Source organism: Balaenoptera borealis (genome assembly GCF_965194805.1).
Source record: "Balaenoptera borealis genome assembly, chromosome: 10".
NCBI lineage: Eukaryota > Metazoa > Chordata > Mammalia > Artiodactyla > Balaenopteridae > Balaenoptera > Balaenoptera borealis.
The window spans coordinates 101,931,137-101,956,017 of NC_138874.1; the positions used below are offsets into that span (position 1 = coordinate 101,931,137).

General features: G+C 45.4%; 1 long non-coding RNA gene across 3 annotated transcripts in view; it reads left to right on the top strand.

The window, feature by feature from the left end:
- LOC309636000 overlaps window positions 1-24,881 on the top strand; it is a 127,436-nt gene that overhangs the window by 61,359 nt on the left and 41,196 nt on the right. For 2 of the 3 annotated variants that reach the window (XR_014249161.1, XR_014249162.1), the window contains exon 4: window positions 2,438-2,529. This is a non-coding gene — a long non-coding RNA (uncharacterized lncRNA). Of the gene's footprint in view, window positions 1-2,437; window positions 10,565-10,596; window positions 17,970-24,881 lie in introns of those variants that run through there. The other variant, XR_014249163.1, reaches the window with a different exon arrangement.

Genomic DNA, 24,881 nt, shown 5'->3' on the forward strand with positions numbered 1-24,881 from the left:
GATTTCGTTTCTTTAAAATTTTCATTTCTGATTATAAAAACAATGTATAGTCATTGTGGAAAAATTTGAGTATAGCCTTCAAATATATGTTTTTTTTTTAACATCTTTATTGGAGTATAATACCTTTACAATGGTGTGTTAGTTTCTGCTTTATAACAAAGTGCATCAGCTATACATATCAACACACATACACACAAAGATTTTTATAAACATGAAATAATACTGGAGAAGTTGTTTTGTAGCCTGACTTCCTTTTTACTTATAATTATATTATGAAATTTCTCATTTTAATTTTTAATCCCCTATTTTCAATGGCTCTATTGCAATGTTTCACTATTTTTAAAAGTGAATTCCTATTATTAGGGTTTAAGTTATTTGTATTTTTTCCTACGATACAGAATTGCTGTAATGAAAGTTCATATATGTACATTTTTGTACACATTTCTGATTATTTCCTTGGGGTAAAATTCTTAGAATTGCTGAGTCAAAGAGTATGCTCAATTGTACGGTCTTTAGTACGTATTTGTCAAATTGCCATTCAGAAAGGTCATTTCAATTTTCATTTCTACCAACAGTCTGGGAGAGCACCCACTTCCCAGCTTCCTTGTTGCCACCACTATTGATTTCTTTTAAAATAGCTTGAACTTCTTTAGACAACTCGTATAGTCAACTTATCATTCGCCACCCGATCTCTGAATGGTTGTAAGCTATAGTTTGAATGAAATTATGCATCATACCAGTTTCCTGAGGTGTGGACACGACAGCTTATATGAGAAATACTAATTTTCTCAACCTGGAGGAACAAGCATTTAGAATCATCCTGCCCCCTCCCTGATGAAGAATTAGAACACATCTATCATCTCCTGATCCGCCTTGGACGCTAATCAGATTAAGCCATCCCTAACTGGGGTGGGAAAATTCTTTATTTGCAGAGGGGTGAACAGTCACGTAGACAGTGCCAAAAATAACCCTAGCATCTCGAAACACAGGGACAGATGCTCAGATGGAGTTTTAAGTGGGGTCAAGCAGGGTGTGACAAGAGTTGTATAGTTTTCTCATCTTTACCGGAGTTCCCATTTCCCAAATTCCAGACTTTGGAATTCGCTTGGAAAAGGGGTATTTGTGGCACCACAGGTTCCCCTCAGACTGCCCACATTGAACCCTGCCCACTCTGAACTGATAAGTCTTGGGTACCATGTCGATCCTGGCACCAATGGGCTGTGAAAGGGGATTAACACTCAGGACGCGCTTTCCCCTAGTCCACAGGAACCAAAGCCGACTATGGCAGCTAATGTCTGCACCCGCCTGTGATACAGAGGGTTAGCCCAAGCTGGCCTTCCTGAGGACGCCTTGCCGTCCTTTTCTAACTAAAACTAAGAGTGGCAGATGAATGCAGAAGTGGTCCCACTCTCCCCTCTGGTTTCGGACGCATGAAAGCTGTAAGTTCTCCTACTAGGATATATTCCTGATGCCCTGGTTGTTCAGATTGGTAGCCTGGAAGTTCAAATCAGCACCTGCTGGTCAGCAGGGGAGAGAGAAATGAGATCAGGAGGGGGTGAGAACAAGTTCTATAGTGCAGGAAGCCGGGGAAATGCCTGCTTCAAGTCAGAAAGAAGTTGGAGGAGACCTCAGTGGGGAGCCAAGAGGCCTGAGTTCTAATCTTAGCTCTGCCCCCAACCCCAGGGCTGTGTGACATCAGGTAAGTCATGAGACCCTAGGGGCCTCATTGGCCTCAGTGGTCAACGGAGGACATTGTTGGCCAAGGTAAGGGACCTTACAGCTTTGACTGTCTAAGCATGAAAAAAAGGGTTGAGGGAACATGTAGAACAGGAAAAAAGGAGACCTTTAGGGCAGTGCTCCCCAACCTTTTTCATGTCCTGATGCACATGAAGATAATACAGTAAATGCCATGCTGGGGACACTGCTAACTCGGGCACACAAAGGCGACACCTGGTCACAGAGGAACTGTCCTGAAAAAATGGTGCCCACCTCCAACTACACTCCAAACAAATAAAAACCGTATTAAACCATGAAATAAGGGCCGGATAATCCAACTGTTTGTTCATAGTGACTCCTTTGATGACCTTTTGGGAAATATCAAATTCTCGCACTGTTTTAAAAGTCCCTGCCTGCTGCCACAGCCTACTGGTGAGGGTGAAGTGCGGTGGCCAGGAAATAAGGTCCTTTGGGAAGAAGGGGGAGGAGGGAAGCCCAAAGTCCAAGAGACTTACTAACTTCATCTGTGCTTTCATCCGGAGAGCACCCCTAAATCATCTCCCTGCTCCCTTCTTGGGGATCAGCTGGGGCAGGTCCTGTTCTTGAAGCCACAGGATTGATTAAAGGAATCAAGCCTTCCATTTGGGGTCCTGCCTGTCTCTTAGGCTTTTCCTATTTTGTCGTAACAACCGTTTTAACGTGCCTTATTTATTTTTTCCAGCCACCCCAAGAAACGATGAGGTAACTGGGCTGAGATGATTGCCAAACACCTGCAAGACGCAGGCCTGGTGCCGTGAGCACGGAGGAGCCCGGGTAAGGCTCGCGAGCACGCGATCAGCTGGCTTTCCCTCCACACCCCCCCCCATCCCCGCCCGCCTCCCAAACACCTGCAGAGGCCTGTCACTTGGGACGAGAGGGCCTATTAGGGCTCTTGTAATTGAGACGGGGTGAGGGAATTTACAATGGCTCCGGAGTGGGAAACAGGGAGACGGCTTAGATGACAGGAAGCCGTCTCCTACGCTCTGTGGAGCAGATTGAGAAAGGTGGCCTGGGTAGTAATGGGGTTAGCTAATTCTGATAGTACGAAGGGAAGGAGAGGCCGTCACCATAATCACGACTAATGGATTCCAGATGGAGAAAGAGAATTGTCCTCATTAGCGTGGTTGTACACACACACGCTCATGGACACACACACGCACGCACGCACACACACCCAGAGAGACCCATTCCGCCCGCATCGCAGACTTTGATAAGTCCTGTCAGGTAAGAATAGCCCACACCGCAAAGGTAGATGGAGAGCCTTGTCAATTACTTCTTCCCTGTTTCCCCCCCTTCCGTAACATCCTTGCATATGTAATGGTTTCATTAACCTCGAGACTTCTGCAGATGAGTTGAAAACCCAGCTTACACGGCCAATTAGTTGGCAGCGCGTTCTGCACAGAGTATGGAAGTGCCTTTCTCTTCCCCTTAAATACTGCATGACTTTTCAGCTGTATTTCATAAGTGTTAATGTAATGTTGCTGAAAGGAAATATGGCCAAGGCAGGAAACTTTTCCCCCCTCTCTGGGATGCAGCTGTTGGTTTGGTTTGGGTTGTTAATTCAAAACACTCCCAGGTGTCTATTTCATATTATCTCTTGTTTAGAACAAAATAAAATGAAACTGTCAAAACCTTTCTGTCTTGCTCGGTCCTTGGCTCAATAGCCCCATAAAGAGACCGGTGCAAGGAAGCAACTGCTCACACTTGCCTTTCCTCGGTGAGAAGTGCGGGCCTTCCGGGTGAGGCCGCGACCTGCAACCAACCTACCTTCCCTCACAAAGGTCTTGTTGGAGTCCTGCTTCGGACTCCCTTCCCGCCGCTGGGCCTTTGTTCCCAGCCTTCCTTGCCAGGAGTGCCATTTCCACTCCATTTCCAACTCTCTTGCAAAGCCTCCTGTCTGAAGCTTTCCCTGAGCACCCTGGTTTTCCAGTGTGAGCATGTAGTAAATGCTCAATAAACGTTAGCTGTTATCAATAGTTCTACTTCCTGAAGCAAGTAGGTTGTTTGGTGCTCATGAAATATTGAATAGAGTGAGAACTCTCAGGGGGCTTTGCCTATGATTTGCATATATCCCAGTATGCTATTTATAGCCATGCACTTGCTTTTTATATAACGAAGCCTCCCTACCATGGACGTTTATCTTCTCTGCTGTCTGCCCTTGGCTACTCTGCCCTCGTGCCAGAAGCAGGCACTGAGCTGAGGCTAGGGGTCCCTGATCGGAGCCCCAGCGTTCTCCCCAGGAGAAGGGCGTGTGGCTTTTAGGAGCTAAGCTGTTAGCATGTTCACAGTGACTGCTTCTTTTTTTATCCAAAGTGACCTGTCATTTCTAGCAGCACAGGGAGAATGGCTCCTTTGGCTGACTTTATTTTCACAACTGGAATTTTGGGGGCTAGGATAGGTGGTACCAGGGACAGCAGGATTTCACTCCCTCTTAGAAATCGTCTCTTACTGAGTCAACAACAGTCTTGACTCCAGCCCCTGGTCCACTCGGGGCCTCTGATCACGGGGGTCCGCACACGTCCCCAGGATGGCCCTGGCAGACCTTGGTCGGCTGTTGCTTGACAGGAAGGCGGTGGGCTCATTCTCCTTACTTGGTGGCTTTCTGGAAAGGCCACCCCAAAAGAGCCCTGTTTCCATGCTCCACATGAGCCCCTGGTTCTCTCTCTCTCTCTCTGAAGTCCCCAGCTTCCGTCCTGTGACACATTAAGCAAGCGGGAGGGTGAGGCCGATGTGGTCACAACCAGGCTCCATAAATGAGGGAGATTTCTGGAAAACGGGGTTTCAATAAACAGCAGCCTGAACATGCTAAGTGAGATGCCCCTTTGTTATTGTTGTTGTCATCTTGGAGGATCCTTAAAAGGATCGGTCCCCTCAGACCGATGTCTGTGCTGTTCCTTAAACTGCTCAGAGACACGGAGCGTCCGTGCTCTGGAGAAGGAAGCTTGGCACCGTGTTTTGAGAGCACGTTTTGTATTTTGAGCCACTTTTTCTGTAGCCTGGGGCCTGATTGATTTTAGGTTCAGCCTAATGTCTTGGCCTGAGATCCCGCAGAGAGTTGGAGGGACTTAAAGAAACAACAATTCAGACCCAAAGTCCTTGTTTTTACAGAATTGACCTTCCATCTGTTGACAATCAAATACTGAACCTATTAAGACTGGCGGTCCCTGAGCTGGGAGAAAGGAAGGAATTTCCCAGGTTCCCTGGAGACAAAGGACATTTTGACTACACCTGGGGGTGAAGGGTGGCCAGCCCAGGTCACACTAAGCTGGGGATCAGATGAACAGGAGAGCAGCTGAGGAGATGGGGGCTGGGGGTCCCCCTACCTGAATTCTGATTTACCAGAGAAGGGGGAGAGAGGAGGAGAACATAATAGAGAGTGATTAGCCACGAGAGACTCCAGAATACAGATGAGTGGCCCCTCGCCTCCCTGTGCCCTGAGCCCCTGCTTTTCCACGGTCCGTGTGCCTGCCTTTTGCTCTAGACCTTCAGCTCCTCGAGAGCAGGGACTGTGTCTCCCTCTTCTTTGCACAATTGCATGACCTGGCCGGAAGCAGATATTCCTGGAATGGATGAGAGTAGAGCACCAGAAAGGGGGCCGCTTAAAGTAGGGCTCAGCGCCTTTGCATGAATTAGGAAGTCAGCCCCTGAAGGCAGACTCTGCCCAATGGGCACATGGCTTGATGGGTGAAGCACCCCCTCTCTTGGCTGAGTGTGCTCGTACAAGGCACATTCTGAACAAGGACAACAGTGGCCACCCCTAGATTTAGGAACTGGGGCTGATGTCCCAGGCCCCAGCCTTTAAGGCACGCTGGTCTGTGCTGGGCTGGTGGGTGGTGGTCTCTTGGGGAAGCAGGACGTGGCCAGAAGGCAACGTCCTCCCCCAGGTGGCAGTGCCCCCCAGACCTTAAGGTCTGCGTGCAGGCAGTCTCTCCCAGCAGGCTTGTCCAGCCTCCTCTTCTAGGGCTTTCCCTCTGTCCTGCCCCTTTACGCTGTCCTCTTAGGTCCCCATCGGGGCTCTCTTTGACGTCTCTTTAGCTAGAGAGCTCACAGTAGTCTTTTGGTTCACACAGACCTGGGTTGGAACTGCGGTTCACCCCTCGCCCACTGTAAGCCCCTGGGAAGATGTTTTAATCTCACAGAAGCAAAGTCGCCTCAGCCACACAATGGGGATGTGGTGAGGTTCTGCAGGACAGGGTTAGACATAGAAGTCCTTTCTGAAGCCTTGATTGGTCCGTACCAGAGGAGATGGTTGTCCCTGGAACCCACGGGGAGGGGTTCCCGCACGACCGTTTCTGTAGGTTCCATTTCTCAGGGTGGCCTTTACAGCAATCCTTTTGGAACAAAATCTTCCTGAGAACTTGAGTCATTTGCCCTAGACAGCTCTCTGGTGGATGGCACAGGATGCTCCCCAAACTTCAGCAGGCTCCTGGAACCAGATGTGGCCACGGGAGTGGCTAGAGCCAGCTGGTCCTGTTGAGGTTGGGTCCCTGCCCCTGGATCTTGGTCCACCCAGCCCAATGATCTTTGTATTATGTTAGGAAGACTAGAGTTAGCTGATTTCATAAAAGGAAGTGAGTTGAAATTTACAGTGAAGATATTGGCTGTACGTGAAGGAAACCTTAACTCATAGTCATGCTGAGCCCAATACGTCCTTAGGAAGCATGTAGTCCTTCCCCCTTTGCTTTGCAAATGAGGAAACAGGACCAGAGAGGTTAAGGAGCTTGTTCAAGGCCCAGTATACCTTCTGTTACATCTGAGGGTCTCCCTTGACCGTGAGATTATTTAAACTCTAAACTTGCCCAGCTGTGGGAGTGTGTTATGGGAATTGTTGGAAATTCCATAGCAACCAGTGTCTGAGATTCCTGAGGAGTTGGCATGCGGGAAAGCCCTGCCCAGCCCAGCCTCTCTCTCATGACCACATTTATCTCCCACTCTTCCCCCCCTGCTTCTAGACCATCTCCAGTCTTCACATACAAAGACACCACTTTCATTCTTCTTTCTAAGTATTTGCTCAGGATAGCACAGAGCTGGGACACTGGGAACAAAGGGACCCAGCGTTGACTGGAGGCCCACCATGTAATGAGCGTCGCCCTGGGCTTCTCATATACATAAGTGTTCTCATTTACCTCCCACAAGAACTTCAAGGTCGTTTGAGAATTGTAACGGATGGTTATTGAATGAATGATTGAATGGATGACTAACTGTTAATTATACTTCTTCCTTTTTAGTTATCTACACATGGGCCATATCTTTTGCTTCACCCTGAAGAATCCTTGTTCTTTTGCCACTTCTCTGTTTTCTTACCCCTATGGTGCCCATTCAGAATGACCCATAACTGTGAGGATCCACTGAAAGATCTGCATTCATTTCCCTGTCAACTCAAAGGAAGTAAAAAACTCAAAGCTCAGAGTACAAAGAATAGATTTTGTGAATTTCTCAATCCAAGCCCACAACCCTAGCGTATAAACAGTAATCTGTATATTTATATTCTTAGCTTTCCGGAGAGACTGTGGGACAGGGGATGTGCGATTCTTGTTCCTTCTTCATGGGAGTCACATTCTTGTCAAGCGTGCAAATGGAAAATAATCCTATACTCCAGTGACAAAGTAGAATAACATGCCGTGTCTGAGTAAGAATTTGTTTCTGTTTCTCTCTTGGCCGGCTCTTTGTGTGATTTATCCCAGGCACTGAGTGACCCTTCCTGTTTCAGTTTATTCAGCTGTAAAATGGGGCTATACTATCTGCTTAGTTGGCTTCTAGGCTAGGATTTTTAAAGGATTGGCCTGTTTCAGCGGACCTTGTATGGTGCCCTGGGAATGTGTGCAGGGGAGAAAGGTAAATTGACAAGCCTCAGTGCTCGTCTTCTCTGATGCCAACTTCATACCTGATCTTCCATTTCCTGACTCAATTTCTCAGGGAGGACACTAGGGATTTCTTTCCAGAAGGCTCCCTGAAGAGGCCCACCCCGAGACATGGATCTGCCATTTCTTCACTTGCAAAATGGAAATAAGAACAATCCCTAGCCTACTTCCCTTTGGTATGGCTGTAGAAAATGAAATGAGTTGGTAGATAGGGAAGTGCTTTGATAAGATAAAGTCTTACTCAGACCAAGTTAGTTATAATGACATTCGCGTCCGTTGCTCATTCTGCTACAGTTTCTTTAGTTTGTAAGTCAGTTGAAAATGAAAGTTTTGTTGTTCTGTTTCTCTGGTTTATATTTCGTGATTTATTTCTCAATTTGGCACGGGCAGATGGTTCAGGAGCATCCAACTATTTTAAACAAATCTTATTTCCCAAAGCCCTAGTCTCTGGCAGTTTGAAATGTTGGTCCAAGTTCACCTACAGCAAGAGCATTCAGTGATGTCAGAGGGAAGAGAACCTTTTCCTCAAGGTGGGCCTAGGGTACAAGAAGGAAAGGGAGACAAAGGAGAGGAGGAGAATAGTGCCAAGTATTGTAGCTTGTCCGTGGAGTCAGGCCAGGGATGAATGAATCATGACATGCTGGAAAAAACCAAACAAACAGAAGAACCCCACACCAAACAAAAGGGCCTGGCTTTCATTTAACAGTCAATCAAATGGCAAAGAAACATTAGGCCTCCTTATGATGAGAAAGCCAAATATTTCATCTGGTCAGGTCTGCAGCGAGTCAAGAGGAAGAGGCAGCGTAATGACCACGCTTGTCCGTGACCATTTGGCTTGTAGCGATCAGCAGAGCCTAGGACTGTGGGGAGAAAGAACCTGGGGATGAGCGGGGAGCCACACGCACGGCCCCATGCTCCGTGCAGTGTAAACAGCCGGGACATCTGGGCGCCTCATGTTCTTGTACCTTAGAGTGGGGGAGAGACGAGGCCTCTGAAAGATGAGCTAAGCCTGGGAAGTGAGTTGGAAGAAGCAGCAGATGATGAAAATGTTTAGATAGTGCAGTGTCTCCTCCAGCAAGGAAAACAGGGCTGGATGGGTTGGATATCCCCACAGACGTGAGGTTTAAATTCTTTCTAAGGCAGCGTGCTCTGGCTCCATTCACTCTCCGGTGATGGTGGGGTTGAGTGGCAGGGGTGGTGGTAACAGCAGTAGCCACATGTGGGGGGTCTGTTGCTGCTTGGAGGAGCCATTTGACCAAGGCAGACAAAGTGAATGATGGTTATTGCTTCTGTCTGCTGAGCACACATGCTTTTTCCTCCTCTCTCTTTGATAACACAAACTGCCTTCTGTGCCATTGAGTCTGCAGCAGTCCTAATACTGCCTCTTCCTGGCCACATGATTGGTTAAGGAATTAGCATATGGCCCAAGCATGGCCAATTGGAGTCCTTCCCTGAGACTGGTCTATGGATGCTGGGAGAAGGAAACTGGCCCTCCTTCTGGTGGGATAGCTGAGCTTTGACACTGTAGTTTTGGAGTTTTGGGAGTATCTTTCCTACTTCGTGGAGAAATCCTGTCCACTGCAGGAAAGAACTGATCAACGTACAGAGAGAAGCAGAGCTGAGAAATGGAGAAACAGTCTAATGACATCATTTGAGACCCTGGATCCAATCAGGATTGAGGCCAGATGCACCCTTACGTTTCCAGTTAAATGAGCCAAAACATTCATTTTGTTTGTGTAAGCTAATTTGAGCTGGGTTTCTGTCACCTGAACCTGGATAGTCTGGAGGACAGTGTAAGGGTGGGGTCAGGGGTAAAGGCAGAATTGAGCAAGTAAGAGGTCAAGAGAAAAAGGAAAGGAAGCAGAGGGGAGGAAACATGATCCGATAGCTCTCTTAGGGAGCTGGGAACCTGCTCTGGTTTTCTGAGGCTACGTGAAGCCTGGCTTCTGAGAAAGAACACTCACTGTAAAAGGCAGATCTGTTCTCGTTGGGGAATCAGCCCCATGGCTCCTGGAATGTGAGCGTCCACATATATTCAGGCCACTCCAGGGCCAGCCAAAAGAGACCCATCGGTAATGTCATTAGATATGATGCTGAAGTTAAGCTTGGGAGTCAGACAGACTTTGATTTCTGACTTCAGTCCTTACTAGCAGAATGGCCTTGGGCTCTCTATCCTCAGTTTCTTTGCCTCTAAAATGGGGCTAATAATTATATCCATCTCAAAGAATTGTTGTAAGGGTCCTATCAGCCAATGTATGTGAAGAACTGTGTACTACGACCAGCCCATGGGAAACACCCAGTAGTAATGGCTATTCAGTTTCTCATGAGAGGGCAATGGTGAAGTAGATGGTAGGACACCCGCACTATAGATGAAAACTGAGTGATTTAAAGTATGAAGGTGATTTAGAATGTGGGAGAACCACATTAGTACACCAAGGTTTTCTTAAGTGACATAAACTTCAATAAAAAGTTAAATTTTTTAAAAAAGGGAGTTAGAGAGTACGTACTCAAAATAATTGAAAGCAGGAACACGAAGAGATATTTGTACATCTATGTTCATAGCAGCATTATTCACAACAGCTAAAAGGTGGAACCGTCCACAGAAGAATGGATAAACACAGTGTGTCTAGGCAGCCCTCCGTATCAACCAACTGTAGATCAAAAATATTCGAAAAATAATTCCAGAAAGTTCCAAAAAGCAAAACTTGAATTTGCCACAAACCTGCAACTACTTATATAGCATTTACATTGTATTTACAACTATTTACATAACATTTACATTGTATTGGGTGTTATAAGTAATCTAGAGATGATTTAAAGTATACGGGAGGATGTGCATAGGTTATCTACAAATACTACGCGATTTTTATAAAAGACTTCAGCATCTTTGGATTTTGTATCTGTGGGGGTATTGGAACCAATCCCTCACAGATACTGAGGGCGACTGGGTCGATAGGTAGATAGATAGATAGATAGATAGATAGATAGATAGATAGATAGATACAGATTATTAAAAAGGAAGGAAATGCGGACATATGCAGCAACATGGATGAATCTTGAAGACACAATGCTAAGTGAAATAAGCCAGTCACAAAAGGACAAATGCTGTATGATTCCACTCATATGAGGTATTTAGAGTAATTAAATTCATAGAGACAGAAAGTAGAATGGTTGTTGCCAGGGTCTTGGAGGAGGGGGAATGGGAGTTATGGTTTAACAGGTACAGAGTTTCAGTTTTGCAAGATGAAAAAAGGTCTGTGATGGTTGGTGATGGTTGCACAACTATATGAATGTACTTAATGCCACCGAACTGTAAAAAATGGTTAAAATGGTAAATTTTATGTTGTATTTATTTTACCACAGTTTAAAAAAGAAAGAGTCGTGTCTAGTAAGAATGCATTTTCATTTTAGCAAAAGTATCAATATATAAATTTTGTATATGTGTATTGATGGAAGGAAAAAGGAAGGATGACTACATACCAAATTGTTTACAGTGCTTCTTTCTCTGTGGGGTTTAGTGGGACAGGAGGGGTCGGGTTACTTTAGGCACTTTAGTACAATCTAAATTATTACAGTGACCAAATGTTATTCTTGCCATTGCAATGAGTAATATTAAATTGTAACCATTTGCATTATACTTTTACACTTTCAAAGTACCTTTGTGGAATATATCAATATAATGGTGCAGCCATTTTGGAGAACAGTTTGGCAGTTCCTCAAAGGATTAAACATAGAGTTACCATATAATCCAGCAGTTTTACTCCTAGTTTCATAGTGGAAACACATAACCACTCAAAAACTCGTGCATGAATGTTCATAGCAGCATGATTCATAATAGCCTCAAAGTGGAAACAATCCAAATGTCCCTCAACAGATGGATGGATAAACCAGTGATACATCCACAAAATGGAATATTATTCAGCAATAAAAAAGAATGAAGTGCTGATACATGTGACAACGTGGATGAAACTTGCAAACATTACGCTAAATGGAAGAAACCTGACACCAAAGACCATATATTGTAGGATTCCATTTTTATGAAATGTCCAGAATAGATAAATCTATAGTTATTGAACATAGATTAGGACTGGAGGTGACAGATAAGGGGTGTGGGCTCTTAAAAATTCCAGTAATAAAAATGTCCTAAAATTGATTCAGGTGATGGATGCAGAACTCTGTCAATATTCTAATAAGCCATTGAGTTGTTCACTTTAAAAGGGCGAACTGTATGGTATGTGAATTATCTCTCAACAAAGCTATTATACAAGAAAACAAAACAAAAAACAAAGTCTCTTTGTAAGTCATACAATTAGTTATTTACACTAAGTTTGGGAGGAAGATATTACATGAAGAAACAGACCTGGAAAGCTAACTTAGATCTCTTGAGGAGGAGAGGAATTACCAAAGTCTGGCTGGGCTTACTTTTTTTGTAATCCCCACCAATAAAATGTTCCACAAAAGACAAGATCAAAAGGACATGAAAGAAAGCAACCCAGATGTTCCTCAACTAAGGAATAAACCAACAAACTATGATCTGTCCACACAGTGGAATACTATTCAGCAATCAAAAGAAACAAATCCCTGGTAGGTACAACCTGGATGAATCTCAAATGCATTACACTCAGTGAAAGAAGCCACACTCAAAAGGCTACATGCCATATGATTTCACTTATATGACATTCTGGAAGAGGCAAAACCATAGAGACAGAAAACAGACCAGGGGCTTGATTTTCAAAGGCTCTCAGGGGGACTTTCTGGAATGATGAAAATGTTCTATATCTTGATAATTATAATGACTACGTAGTGGTATGCATTTATTAAAACTCGCAGAACTGTACACTAAAAATGGTTGAGTTTTACTGTGTGTAAATTTTAACTTAAAAAATGGGGTGGGGGGAAAGGACATGAAGAATGCATTTGGATGTTCAGGTGGATGGACAGGCACTGAGAAGAGGTATGTGGCCAAGGAATGGGGTCTGTCACCATCCAGTGACCCTCGTGTGACCCATAGACCACTTTGGGCTTCCCTGTCCTTTGGAGATCCAGGGCTGCAAATCCTCAAAACCCTTGAGGTGATGTCTGTTCCTTCACCTCCAGCATCTGCACACATGTGGTCTTTTTGCCCCACATCCGCCTGCAATGGTCTCTTCACTGGTTTGCCCCAAATCCACCCACATCCACAGCCAAGCATCCAGGGCTTGGCTGATTTCACGGAAGATTAGGAGAAGGCCTGGGACCGTGCCACCCAGCTGCCATCTTTGTCTACCTCCTCTTCTCTTTCTGCCCCATTCCCTCCACCTGCTTTGCTCCTGGGAGCTCTGTATTCTTTCCCCTTTGTTACAAAGAGCAGTTGGGCTCTTCCCAGCTCCTTTCCAAAGAAGCTCTCCAAACTCAGGTCCTCAGCAGAACCAGGGCCTTCTTTTCATTAAGAATCTCTTTGGAATTACAAATAGCAACTGTTTCCCCTATTAGCCCTGATATTTGGGACCCAGATGTCAACTGGGATGGGCCTGCCCCTTGCATCTCTGAGCTCTAGTCTGCCCAAAAGCATGCAGAAAGGACACAGCCCTCGTTCCGGCCTCTGCTTGCTGCTGGGGCTGCTTCCATAGACATGGCGCTATCGGTCCATGTACCTCCATGTACGCAGCCTCAGTGATTGTCACTTCCCAGTGTACTGAAAGGAAGGTCCCAACACAGGCTCTGTGACACTCCAGCGTTCTCCTACCTTGAGAAGGCTGCCTTTAAAATTCATTACAGCAGTTTGTACTCGGTATTTCCTCTTGTCCACGCTTTCCTTTATGCTCACCCCCCAACCCCCCACTTCCTCCCTTTGTTATCTCTGTCAGAATACAGGCCCTGATTGTTTCAGGCCCAAAGCTTCAGCCAGAGCCGCTCCAGCCAGGGCCCATTACTGGGCTAATTAACAGCCGCGCTGCAAGATTTCCAAGGTCCTCCCCGGGGAGGGCTGGCCTGCTCCCCATAGAGGCTGCTCTCTCTGGCCTGCTCTGTGGGTGACGCCGCAGCACGCCAAGCCTGGGCCTTCTTCCTGCTCCGAGCCCTTTCCCCTTGTCTCTTGGTGAGCATGAAACAATTTCCTCTTTTCACGGGGCGTCGATGGCAGGCAGATTAATGAACGTGAGCCCAGCCCAGAGGCCAGCCTGCCAAAAATGTTCGCAGTGCATTCAGCGGTCCCCATGCTGGGCTGCACGAGGGACATTCCCAGGCAACCAAAGACACGGGGCCGTGCAGTCGAGTCCCCGGCAGCGGCTGCAGCTCTGATCCGACCCGGAGTTCCACTAAGGAAACGATCTTCCACCTCCTGCGCCTCCTTCACCCCCGTCCAACCACCCTCCCACACCCCCTGCAAGCATCCCACCCCCCAGCAGCCAGCTCTGAGGCTCTCTGATGCTTTGAGAAATAAAGAACTAGCCGCAGCCAGTGGCCCATGCCATAAACACCCAGGGGCTAGCGGGGTCCCCACTAAGACTCAGGCATGGGGCCGTGACAGATGGGAGCTCTCGTTAGCAGCACGCCGTCGGGCCCACCAATGCCATGTGCTCTGTGATAAAGCCACAGGTCCTGGGCAGAGCTAGCTGGGTGTTTGTAGGAGGCTGTTTCTTTTCTTCCCTTCAGAGGAGTTCTTCACAAACTGGTGTGTAGGACTCGCTCCTCAAAATGGGAAACAGATGCAGCTAGCTAGTGTGGGCCTCAGGGATATTTGCTTTGGAAACACCCAGCACGACAGGTCTATGAAAAAACTTCTCTGCAGCTGGGGTCCTACAGGGCCCAGCCAGGTGTCCAGGGAGCCATTTTCTCCCTTAAGGGGAGCTGCCAGCTCTGGGGGTTCCCTGGAGGGCTTTGCAGCCCTGACCATGGTATCAGCAGCAGAACTTGATTCTGTGAGCCATACTTCTCGATGCAGCGGAATTGTTCCTCCCCATTTTTGGGGTAATCTCCTCCCTCCCAAGGTTGATTTCTATGCCGAGCTCTCATGAGTCGGCTTTCTCACTGGCAGGATTCCCAGCTTCTTGGGATGGGTGCTTTTCTGTGTAGACACCTGTGGCTGAGTTGTCCAGCTTAGATGGTCAGCTCCAGGGGGACAGTTAGCTAAGGCCCAGCATAGCACCATAGCTGGGTGTTTACAAAAGTTAGTGGGATGGATTTACTTCCAAAAGCATTTTGATCACACAGTCATATATGTATGTTACACACACACCCACACATACACAAGCACCCCAACATAAACACATAGTTCACAGATATTTCCATTATATCTTTGCCATATTGATGTTCCTGAGCTAACATGTATTTTGACTTTTTAGAACCACGTAACTGTTTTCAGTAGGAAAACAGCTAACCTCCCTCCTGTCTTATTTAATGCTTTTCATTTTGAATTCTTCTTTTGTCTAATATCAATATTACCATACCTACTCTATTTTTATTAGCATTTGATTAGTTTATCTTTTATCATTCTTTTCATTTTTAACCTCTTCATGTCATTTTGTTTCTAGTTTGAAATGTGGATAGCATCAAGCTAGATTTAAAAAATCTGAAAGTATTAGACGTCCCATAAAATAATTTTATCCATTCACATTTATTGTGATCATGGATATATTTAAGCTTTTTTTTCCTGACACTTTATTTTATGTTTTCTACAGGCTGTAAATTCTTGATGTTTGTTATTTTCTTTTTTAATATATTAAAATAGAAATTTTGAGTTTTGGTTCAACTTATTTTTTTCCGTAAAGTTTGGAAATTATGTATATTATTTCTTATCTTCTGGGGTAGGAAAGACAGTGCACTGGGAGGCAGGAGATGGGGCTGTATTCTTAGCTTGGTCATGAACTCATTGTTTGACTTGGATAAGTTACTTCTTTTTGAACTTCAGGTGCCTCCCGCATAATGAGATAGTTGGATGAAATGATCTCAAAGGCCTTATCCCTGCAGTGTTAACATGTAGGATTTGGTGGTCGATTGAGGTCTAGAGCTTACTAGGTCTGTCCAGGGAATGTGCACCTTCAAAACGGGAGGGACCATTTCCACCACCAGGCTTCAGTGAAGCATCTGGCTATCAGGCAAACTCAAACTTGAACCTTGTTGGCACAGCTCATCTTTTCAGGGGAAAGTCAGGCTCAGCTCTTCCCTCTTCTGGGATGATCATGAGTGGGATGTTTCTAACTCAGCAGTGCCTGTGTAAAAATTCTCACTCTTGAGCATATTTTATTGTGTGATAGAAATAGTTATTGCTCGCCACCTACAATGTGCTCCCACGTATTTTCTTGCAGTTAGGTGGGTCATGGGACTCAGCCTTGCCAATGCACTGTGAGCCAAAGTGATTTCACATTGTGAAAAGTGTTTTACTTTTAGGTCAAAGCATTTAAGAGCTAGTACCTGATCCCCTAGCTCCCTCTTCTCCTGCTGCAGTGACCAAGGAGACATACAGATGGTGCAGCTTCTCAGCCTGAGTCCCTGAGTGACTGTGTGAACCAGAGGTCTCTGCTGACCTCCTTTGGACATGTAGCATTAGCAAGATAGAAACTTATGTTAAGCCACCGGGATTTTTTTTTTTTAGCCACAGGTAACCTAGCCCACTGTAACTAATGCAAAATATACTGAGACCATTATTAAGCACATGCATTTTCTGTCTTTTCAACTTGGGTATGAGGGTTTGAGGACAGAAGATGGCTAAACTATGAGACTCATTCCTCTTACCCTGGCACTGGTGGCTTAAGTTGCCAGGACCTAGTCACATATACATAAAGTCCCCCACCTCGGAAACCTCAGAATTGTTCAGAGCATTAGCCCAGGGCACTTCTCCTTTGGTTCTCCAGAATCTTCACTCAGCTTCTATTGCACATGGAGTCAAGTTCACAGTCCCTGATGTGGTCACTGGGCCCCCTGTGGCCTGGCCCCGCCTCCTGCTCCAGATCATCGCTCACTGCTGTCTCCCACACTTGCTTTGCTCCACCACACTTGTCCTCTCTCAGTTCCTCATACATGCCTGCCTCAGGACATTTGCAAAAGCTGTTCCTTGCGCCTGCAATGCTGGGTCCACAAGGGTAACTCCTAAGCATCTTTCAGGTTTTAGCTTTCGTAGGGGATTTTTTTTTTATGACCTCCCCAGGCTAGGTTATATGCTCCCACAGCATTCTCTGTTCCATGCCACCCTCATGGCATATCTCAGTTGTAATGAAATAATGAGTTGTGCAATCATTTGCTTAATGTCTGTCTCCCTGTTAGACTCTAAATTCTCAGGGTGCAGGGATGATGTTTATCCAGTGCCTAGGACAATTTCTGGCCCACAGAGGGCACAGAAGCATGAAGTATGACTAATGATGATGAATGAATAAGTGGTCATTCTCAGCATCTGGAGCAATTATCCCCAGACTTTAGTGTACATCAGAATCACCCAATGGGCTTTAAAAAATATTTATTTTTAAATTGTGGTAAAATATACACCAAATAAAATTTGCCATCTTAACCGTATTTAAATGTACAGTTCGGTGGCATTAAGTACTTTCACATTGTTGTACAAACATCACCACCATCCATCCACAGAACATTTTTCATCTTGCAACACTGAAACTCCATAAACAGTAAGTCCCCATTTCCCCCTCCCCCAGCTCCTGGCCACCACCATTCTACTTTCTGTCACTATGAATTTGCCTGCTCCTAGAGAGTTTTTTAAAACACAAATTTCTGGGCCTGACTCACAAAATTTCAGACCGGGGCCTGAGAATCTGCATTTCTACCAAGTTCCCAGGTAATGCTGACTCTGCAGGCTCAGAGACCACACTTTGGGAACATGGCACCGGAGGATCCCGAATATGATACCTTCTCCTAAGTTTTGTCACATCTCCTGCAGCCCCTGCACACATTAGGAGTTCAGAAAATGCTGGTGACAGATGGGTTGATTACACTCAACTGCCTGTGGAAGAAGTGAGTCCTTTTGGTTAAGGCAGAGGATCTCAACCCTGATCATTATATTCATCTGGGGAGATGTTTGCAAAATCACATATGCCTGGGTCCTACTGTAGACAAATGTACTAGGACTTCAGAGTATGGGACCTGGGCATTAGTATTGGTTGACACTTTCCAGGTGATTCTATCTGTGAAGCCGGAGTTGAGAATCACTGGGTTAAGGAAAAAAGCAGAGGGAGGAAGATCAGAAGAGGCATTTGGAAATCAAAAATACAAACACCTCCAGGGATGGGCACCCCTTTGGTTTCTGCAGAAACACCTTTGTGACCTCAGCATAGAAATGATTCTTTGCCCAACTCCCTAGGGGGAGGAAAGACACACCTTCTGAGTGCAAAACCCAGTTCTCTGGGGACCAGTAATGCTGTTCTCAGAGATCCAGAGTAACTGTTCTCAGAGATCCAGAGTAACAGGAAGAGATTTCGACACAGGAGCTGACCTCTTCCTAGCCACTTCCCCTTCTATTATTTCTGGACATCACCTCGTATTTCCACATGTGTACAAAGGTATCCTCAGGTGTGCGCTGTAGCTTTCTATCTCTGCTCAAATTCACAGGCATCACCTTGGAGTTTTAAAAATTTATCTATTGATGTAAAGTAGGGAAACCCTTGATTAACATGTAGCCTACGGGGCCAAATGAAACCTGGGTAAGGCTTCATTCTGCAAAGGACTCTACTTACCAAGTCTTCCTACTCCGGACACTGACTCCTGGCAGCGTTAGTGTGGTCCACAGACTGGTGTCAGCCAGGAACGGGTACCATTCTGCAATGAGATGGATACAGAATTTGAAACTAAATATTTAGAAATTTCTACGGCAACGCAACAATATGCATTCCCAGTGTGTGATCAGCAGACTTCTCTTTGGTGAACAGGGGATTGACCAATTTAGGTATTGTTGACCTGCGTGGCGTGTTGCCTGTGGTTGAGCTGTGGACAAGTGCTGCGTGGGTGGGCCACATGTCAGTCCGCAATTAAACTCAGCTGATCTTTCCCATTTATATATCGTAACCAGGATGCATGGTCTTTTGTTGTGAATTTCTTTGGCATTTCCTTGATGACTGTTGAAGTTGAGTTCCTTTGCTTATGTTTATTGGCCTTTGGTGTATCCTTATTTTTTTAAGTGATTGTTCAAGTGTTTTGCCCATTTTTCTATTGGATTTTCAGTCTTTTGCTTATTGAAGAGTAGGAGTTACTCTAATATTCTGAATATAATTCTTTTGTTGGATATATGTGGATGGAAAAAAATTTTTTTTAAAGGTCCTTCACCCAGATAACTTGAGAAGCAAGACCATGAGGATTAACCCTGTGGTCCTATCCATGACAATGTATGGCAGATTTCTTTCCAAAGGTCAGAGAGAGGAGTTAGGAATTTATACTTGATATCTTCACTCGGGACTATTAAGGAATAAGATGCCCAATTCAAGCTAGTTCACGCAAGAAAAGGAATATATCAACTGACAGAACTGTGATAGATTCATGTGTGGCTTGATCCAGATGTTCTCTATGTTGGCTTTATTTTCTGGCAAACTCTCTTTCTGTTGGAGAGAACGGATCCCAGAAACTCCAGCCTTACATGATTCTTGTCTCAGTTTGAGAGATACCCTCTGTTTCCCAGTGTTTATATAAATTTCCCCAAAGGACTTTTTGATGGGCTATGCTTGTGTTATAAGCCTACCAAGGGACCAGTGTGAGTTCTAGACCACCCCATAGCAGAGGACACAGAATCCTGAGCCTGAGATCCCTACCAGAAAATGCGTGGATTAAAGGAAGGTCAGTAGCCAAAGGGAAGGGATGTAGAGTAGGCTCACAAGTAATAGGTGTCCAGTCCTTCAACTAGGAGGGCAAAGAGTGCAAAGCTTCCGAGTGAGGCTTAGTGGTGTGCTTGTGGTGGCAGAGGAAGAGGGAGGTGTAAAATGATTGTTGCTGTGCTGGAGAAAGATGTATCTGACATTACTGGATGGTAGGGAGCAGCAACTGACTAGTGTCAAGGAGAAATATTAGGTGACTGTACTTTTAGATATATGGTTCTCTCTTCATGGTTATCTAATTCATTTATTCATCCACTTATTCATGCAACAAATATCTGTTGAACACTAATTCTTTTGCCAAACCTTCCTACGTAATTATGACTGTAATACATGAGACAGATGTAATCCCTGACTTCATAGAGCTAATAGTTCAGTTATATAAACTTCTCAGAAGTGTTCTTTTCTAAAAAAAAGATAATGCAGCCTTGTTCCTGTGACAGGATACTGAGCAAAACAAGTGAGTTGGGCCATACTAGGAATTCAGAGATCAGCAGCTTTTATCATGAGTAATATTTTCCACCAGAGACTAAGGATGAGGTAATCCCTGCTAATAGGTATGGAATTTATCTCTGAGCTTCCTGGCAGCTAAGGCAAAAAGGAAAATCTGTTTAATGACCTCACTCTCATTGATGCCAATTCATTTTGGAAAGACAAACCTTTTCTTGGGTCCAAGTACTTGGAGGAATTTATTAAATGGACCCATATATAAAATATATTGAGTAACATCATAAAATCATTATTTCCTAACCTGACAAAATGACCAGGGGTCCCACGCAAGTATTTTCAGACAACAGCATTTCGTGTCTACCTGCCTCAAATTTCTCCCCCGATCAGCTTCAAACAACATGGAATCAGAATGACATCACGTTCCTGGGGAGGAAATGCTTTTAGGAAAGCCTTTTCTGACTTCTTCAAATAGAGGTTTGGTTTTTCTTTCTATTGTTTCTATATCCTGTTCTATATACCTTTGGCTCCCCTTGCTTATCTGCATGACCCCAAATTCTGATTACTTATTAACATACCTATTCTCCTTATCTTCCCTCCCCACTAGATTTCAGTTAATTAAGGCAGGTCCCATACCTTTAAAAATTCTGTGTTCCTGGTATCTATCACTGTATCTGAGTAAGAGAGTGAGTGTAATGGGGATGGGAGGAAGGAAGAAAGGAAGGAAGGAAGGGAGGGAGGGAGGGAGGGAGGGAGGAAGAAGTGAGAGGGCAAAAGGAAGAGAGGGGAGAAGGTGTCTCTTCAAGGATGGGAGAGAAGGGAAACCTATCAGAAAGTTCCCATATCTGGGCTGAAATAGGCCAATTTAGTGTAATCAAGTGTAGGCAGTGAGTAATGCAAGGGAACTTGTGGGAAAGCCGTTTAGGGATGTGTGAGGAGTCAATGAAAAGAATAAATGAAAAATTGCTTCATTTTAAGAAGACTTTAAGAACTTAGCATGTTCCAAAAAAAAAAAAAAAAATCAATACCTAATGGAGATTTCCATTAATCAATTATGATGAAGATGAGAAAGTCCTATTTTTTTTTTTTTAAATTTATTATTTATTTATTTTTATATTTATTTTTGGCTGTGTTGGGTCTTCGTTTCTGTGCGAGGGCTTTCTCCAGTTGCGGCGAGTGGGGGCCACTCTTCATCGCGGTGCGCGGGCCCCCCACTGTCGCGGCCTCTCTTGTTGCGGAGCAGAGGCTCCAGACGCGCAGGCTCAGCAGTCGTGGCCCACGGGCCCAGTTGCTCCGCGGCATGTGGGATCTTCCCAGACCAGGGCTCGAACCCGTGTCCCCTGCATTGGCAGGCAGATTCTCAACCACTGCGCCACCAGGGAAGCCCGAGAAAGTCCTATTTTTACCCACGACATCTTTCTATTGCTCCCAAGAGTCGCGGTGGTCCTGGGGGTCGCTGCTCAGGGCCAGGGAAGGCCAGGCCTGTGGGAGTGGCTGTGTCCGTCTTGTCACCAGGCTTGGACAGCGTGCTTTAGGGTGGGGGTGATGAGCACCGCGGCATCACGTACAACCAGAGCCATCGTATGTCCCAGGCATGCCCTAATTTTGGTAGTCCCACCTTCCATCATGTCAAAGATGTTAAAAGCACCCACGTTACAGCAAAATTTATTTTTCGCTATAAGAAACTTCGAAGGATTTTTATGATTTTGCTTTGGAAACGATATGGCTCCGAGTAACTCATTTATTTTGTAATTAGTCATGGTTTCTCAGGTTTCACAGCTAACTGTGCACAGCAAAGCAACGAAACGTAACCTCAAATTGTATTCAAATGCTGTAAAACTTTAATGCATACGAAATTTAACACGTAATGACATTCGTATATATTAATTAAGCATTTGCTTGTTTTTACTTTGCACTTCTCATTTAGCATTTTGGAACCAAAGATATTTCAAATCTCAAGCATCTTTGTGAGCCCTTGCAAAGAGTGCAGGCCATGGGCACAGGGCCTAGAATGTTCCATGGCCTCACATATGAAGGGCTGGACAAACATCTCTTCAGATGTCAGAGATTTGATGTGGAAAGAAGGGCACCTTCCTTATGCTTTGAATTCAGGTCTCACTAATGCCTTCCTATCAGTTCAGGGCCTCATTAATAAGGAGTGGTAAGCTTTGTAGCCACTGTCTTGTTATAAAAGAGTTCCACAGTGGGGACAGCAGACTTAGCATTATAGACCCGAGTTCACATCCTGGCCGCACTCCACGTGACTGTGTAGCATCAAAGAGTTATTCCAATTCTCGGGGACTTCGTTTCCTCATCTGTGGAATGGGGCCAATGCCCTCAATCCATCATCATTCCTGGGGTTGAGTTTCAAATGAGATAATCGACAAGAAAATTTTTTTATTGAGAAACATCAGATATTATGACAGCTTAGGATGGTTGTTCTCATCCCTGCCTACACTTTAGAATCACCCCAGGAGCTTTTAACAAGTACTAAAGCCTGGGTCCCACCCGAGACCAATTAAATCAGGACTGCTGGGGAATGAGAGCAATGGTACTTTTATAAAGGCAACCCCTTCTGGTGACTCTAGAGCGCAGCTGATGTGGAGGACAGAGATGCCCAGAGACGACAGCTGCGTCCACAGCTGGGAGCAGCAAGCAGGTCGGCGGCACCTTCCAAATTTCAGTGGCGGCAGCAGCCATGCCCTAACCGGACTTGTTCTGTGGCATGACTTTGGCTTGTTCTGGTTGCCCAGCCTCTTGGCAGTTGGTTCTTTGAACTTGGCAGAGACTCTCAGGGCTCACACATACACGTGCTTTCCTGGCACACAAAGCCAGGCTTTGCTTCCCACGCTTGCAGTTATATGGGGCCATGTGGGTGCATTTGGGCCAAGGGATGTGAGCAGGAGGGATCCGCACTGCTTTCTCGTGGCCTTACCTGATGTATCAGTTTCCCAGGGCTGCCATAACAAATGACCAGAAACAGTGGCTAAAACAATAGAAATGTATTTTCTCACAGTTCTTGAGGACAGAGGTCTGAAATCAAGACGTCAGCAGGGTTGGTTCCTTCTCGAGGTTCTGAGGGAGAATCCGTCTCAGGCCTCTTTTCTGGCTTCTGGTGGCTCCAGAAACCCTTGGCCTTCTTTGGCTTGTGCTTGCATCTTTCCAATCTCTACCTCCGTCTTTATGTGGCTTCCTCCTGTGTCTCTGGGTCTTAACTCCTCCTCTTTTCTATTATAAGACACTAATCATCAGATTTAATGCCCACTCTAAATCCAGGATGATTTCATCCAAAGATCCTTAACCTAGTTACATCTGCAAGAACTTATTTCCAAATAAGGTCCCATTCACAGGCACCAGGGGTTAGGACTTAGACATATCTTTTTTTTGGGGGGGTGGTCAGGAGGGGGCGGGAATACTATTTAATCTAATACACCCAAAAGCAAAACAAAACAACCCCAAAATCCCTCAGTTGTCATCTTCTGACTCTCTCTCTTCCCCCAGGTGGTAACTGAATGGAGAGCACTATGAGGTCTTAGAGGAGGGCAGAGCCACAGGATGGGAGGAGCCTGGGTCCCTTCATGACTATTGAACTGTGGTGCATGGGAGAAACTTTCATGTACTGAGGCCCTGTGATTTCGAGTTATTTCTTACAGCGGTTAGCCCATCCTGACTACACAGCCAGCTTTGACATCCTTCCAGTAAATTTATTTTCTGCCCAAACCAGCCTATTGAAACTAAGCCTTTATAATTTGAGACCAGGAATCCACACTATGATACTCCCCTAACTGCCTCTCCTACACCCTCCAGCTAGAGGCTGCTCACCATGAGCACAGGAAAGAACCTTGGAGACCATCTATTCCAAGTCTCCCATTTCAGCGATGAGGAAATTGAGGCTCAGAGCCAAGGTTCAGTAGTGAAGGAAGGACCCTGTCGTACACCCTGTATTAGTTTCCTAGGGCTGTCGTAATAAATGACCACAAACTTGGTGGCTTAAAACAACAAGAATGTGTTCACAGCTCTGGAGACCGGAAGTCTGAAATCAGGGTGTTGGCAGGACCGTGCTCCCTCCAAAGGCTCTAAGGGAGAGTCCTTCCTCGCCTCTTCCAGCTGCTGGTGGCACCACGCATTCCTTGGCTTAAGGCAGCGTCACTCTAATCTGCTTCGTCTCCACAAGGCTGGCCTTCTCCCCTGTGTTTCTCCTCTTCATATTTTCTCTTCTTCTTCTAAAGACACCTGTCATTGGATGTAAGGGCCACTCCAGGATGATCTCTCCTTAAGATCCTTAACTTAATTATGTTTGCAAAGACCCTTTTTCCAAATTAGTTCACATTCGCCGGTACTGGGAGTTAGGACTTGGACATATATTTTGGGACCACAATTCAACCCATTACACAGCCAGATCATCTGACTTTGAGGCAGATACCCTTTCTACCATCATCTGTTTAGCACTTCTTCCAATCTCTTGTTTCTCATCCATGTGCTAACCTCTCATGGCAAGGAGAATGTGAAGGATGCTACAAGGATTGGACTAGACATTAATGTTCACAGAGGGATAAAGGGAGGATTTGTTTTACATCTCATATCAGGGTGTGGTGCCTGGCTTACAAGAAGCCCACATTCCCATTGAGGATGAGTGAGTCATGCGTCTACCAACCTCCCGCCGTGCTGGTACTGTCATAGGTGTTATTTCACTTGGCTCTCAAAACCACCAGCAGGATGGTCACTGCTATCACCATTTTTCCACATGAGAAAATCAAGAAAGAAAGAGTTTTCCCAGCAGACCCTAAGTCAGCAATTTGAGTGTAAGTTTATTTGGGTAGTGATTCCACAAAGAACTGGGAAGGGATTGGAGAAGTGAGATGGTGGGGGGAGCTATGGGAAGCGGGGGACAGGGAGGAAGCCAGTACGAAGTGCAATAATGGGCAAGTTACTGCTATGCACTCAGGGTTCAATTCATCTGGGGACGTCTGGGAGATGGTGTAGAGCCCACCTGAGAAGGATGAAGAAGTTGTACTAATTCACCATCAGATCCCAT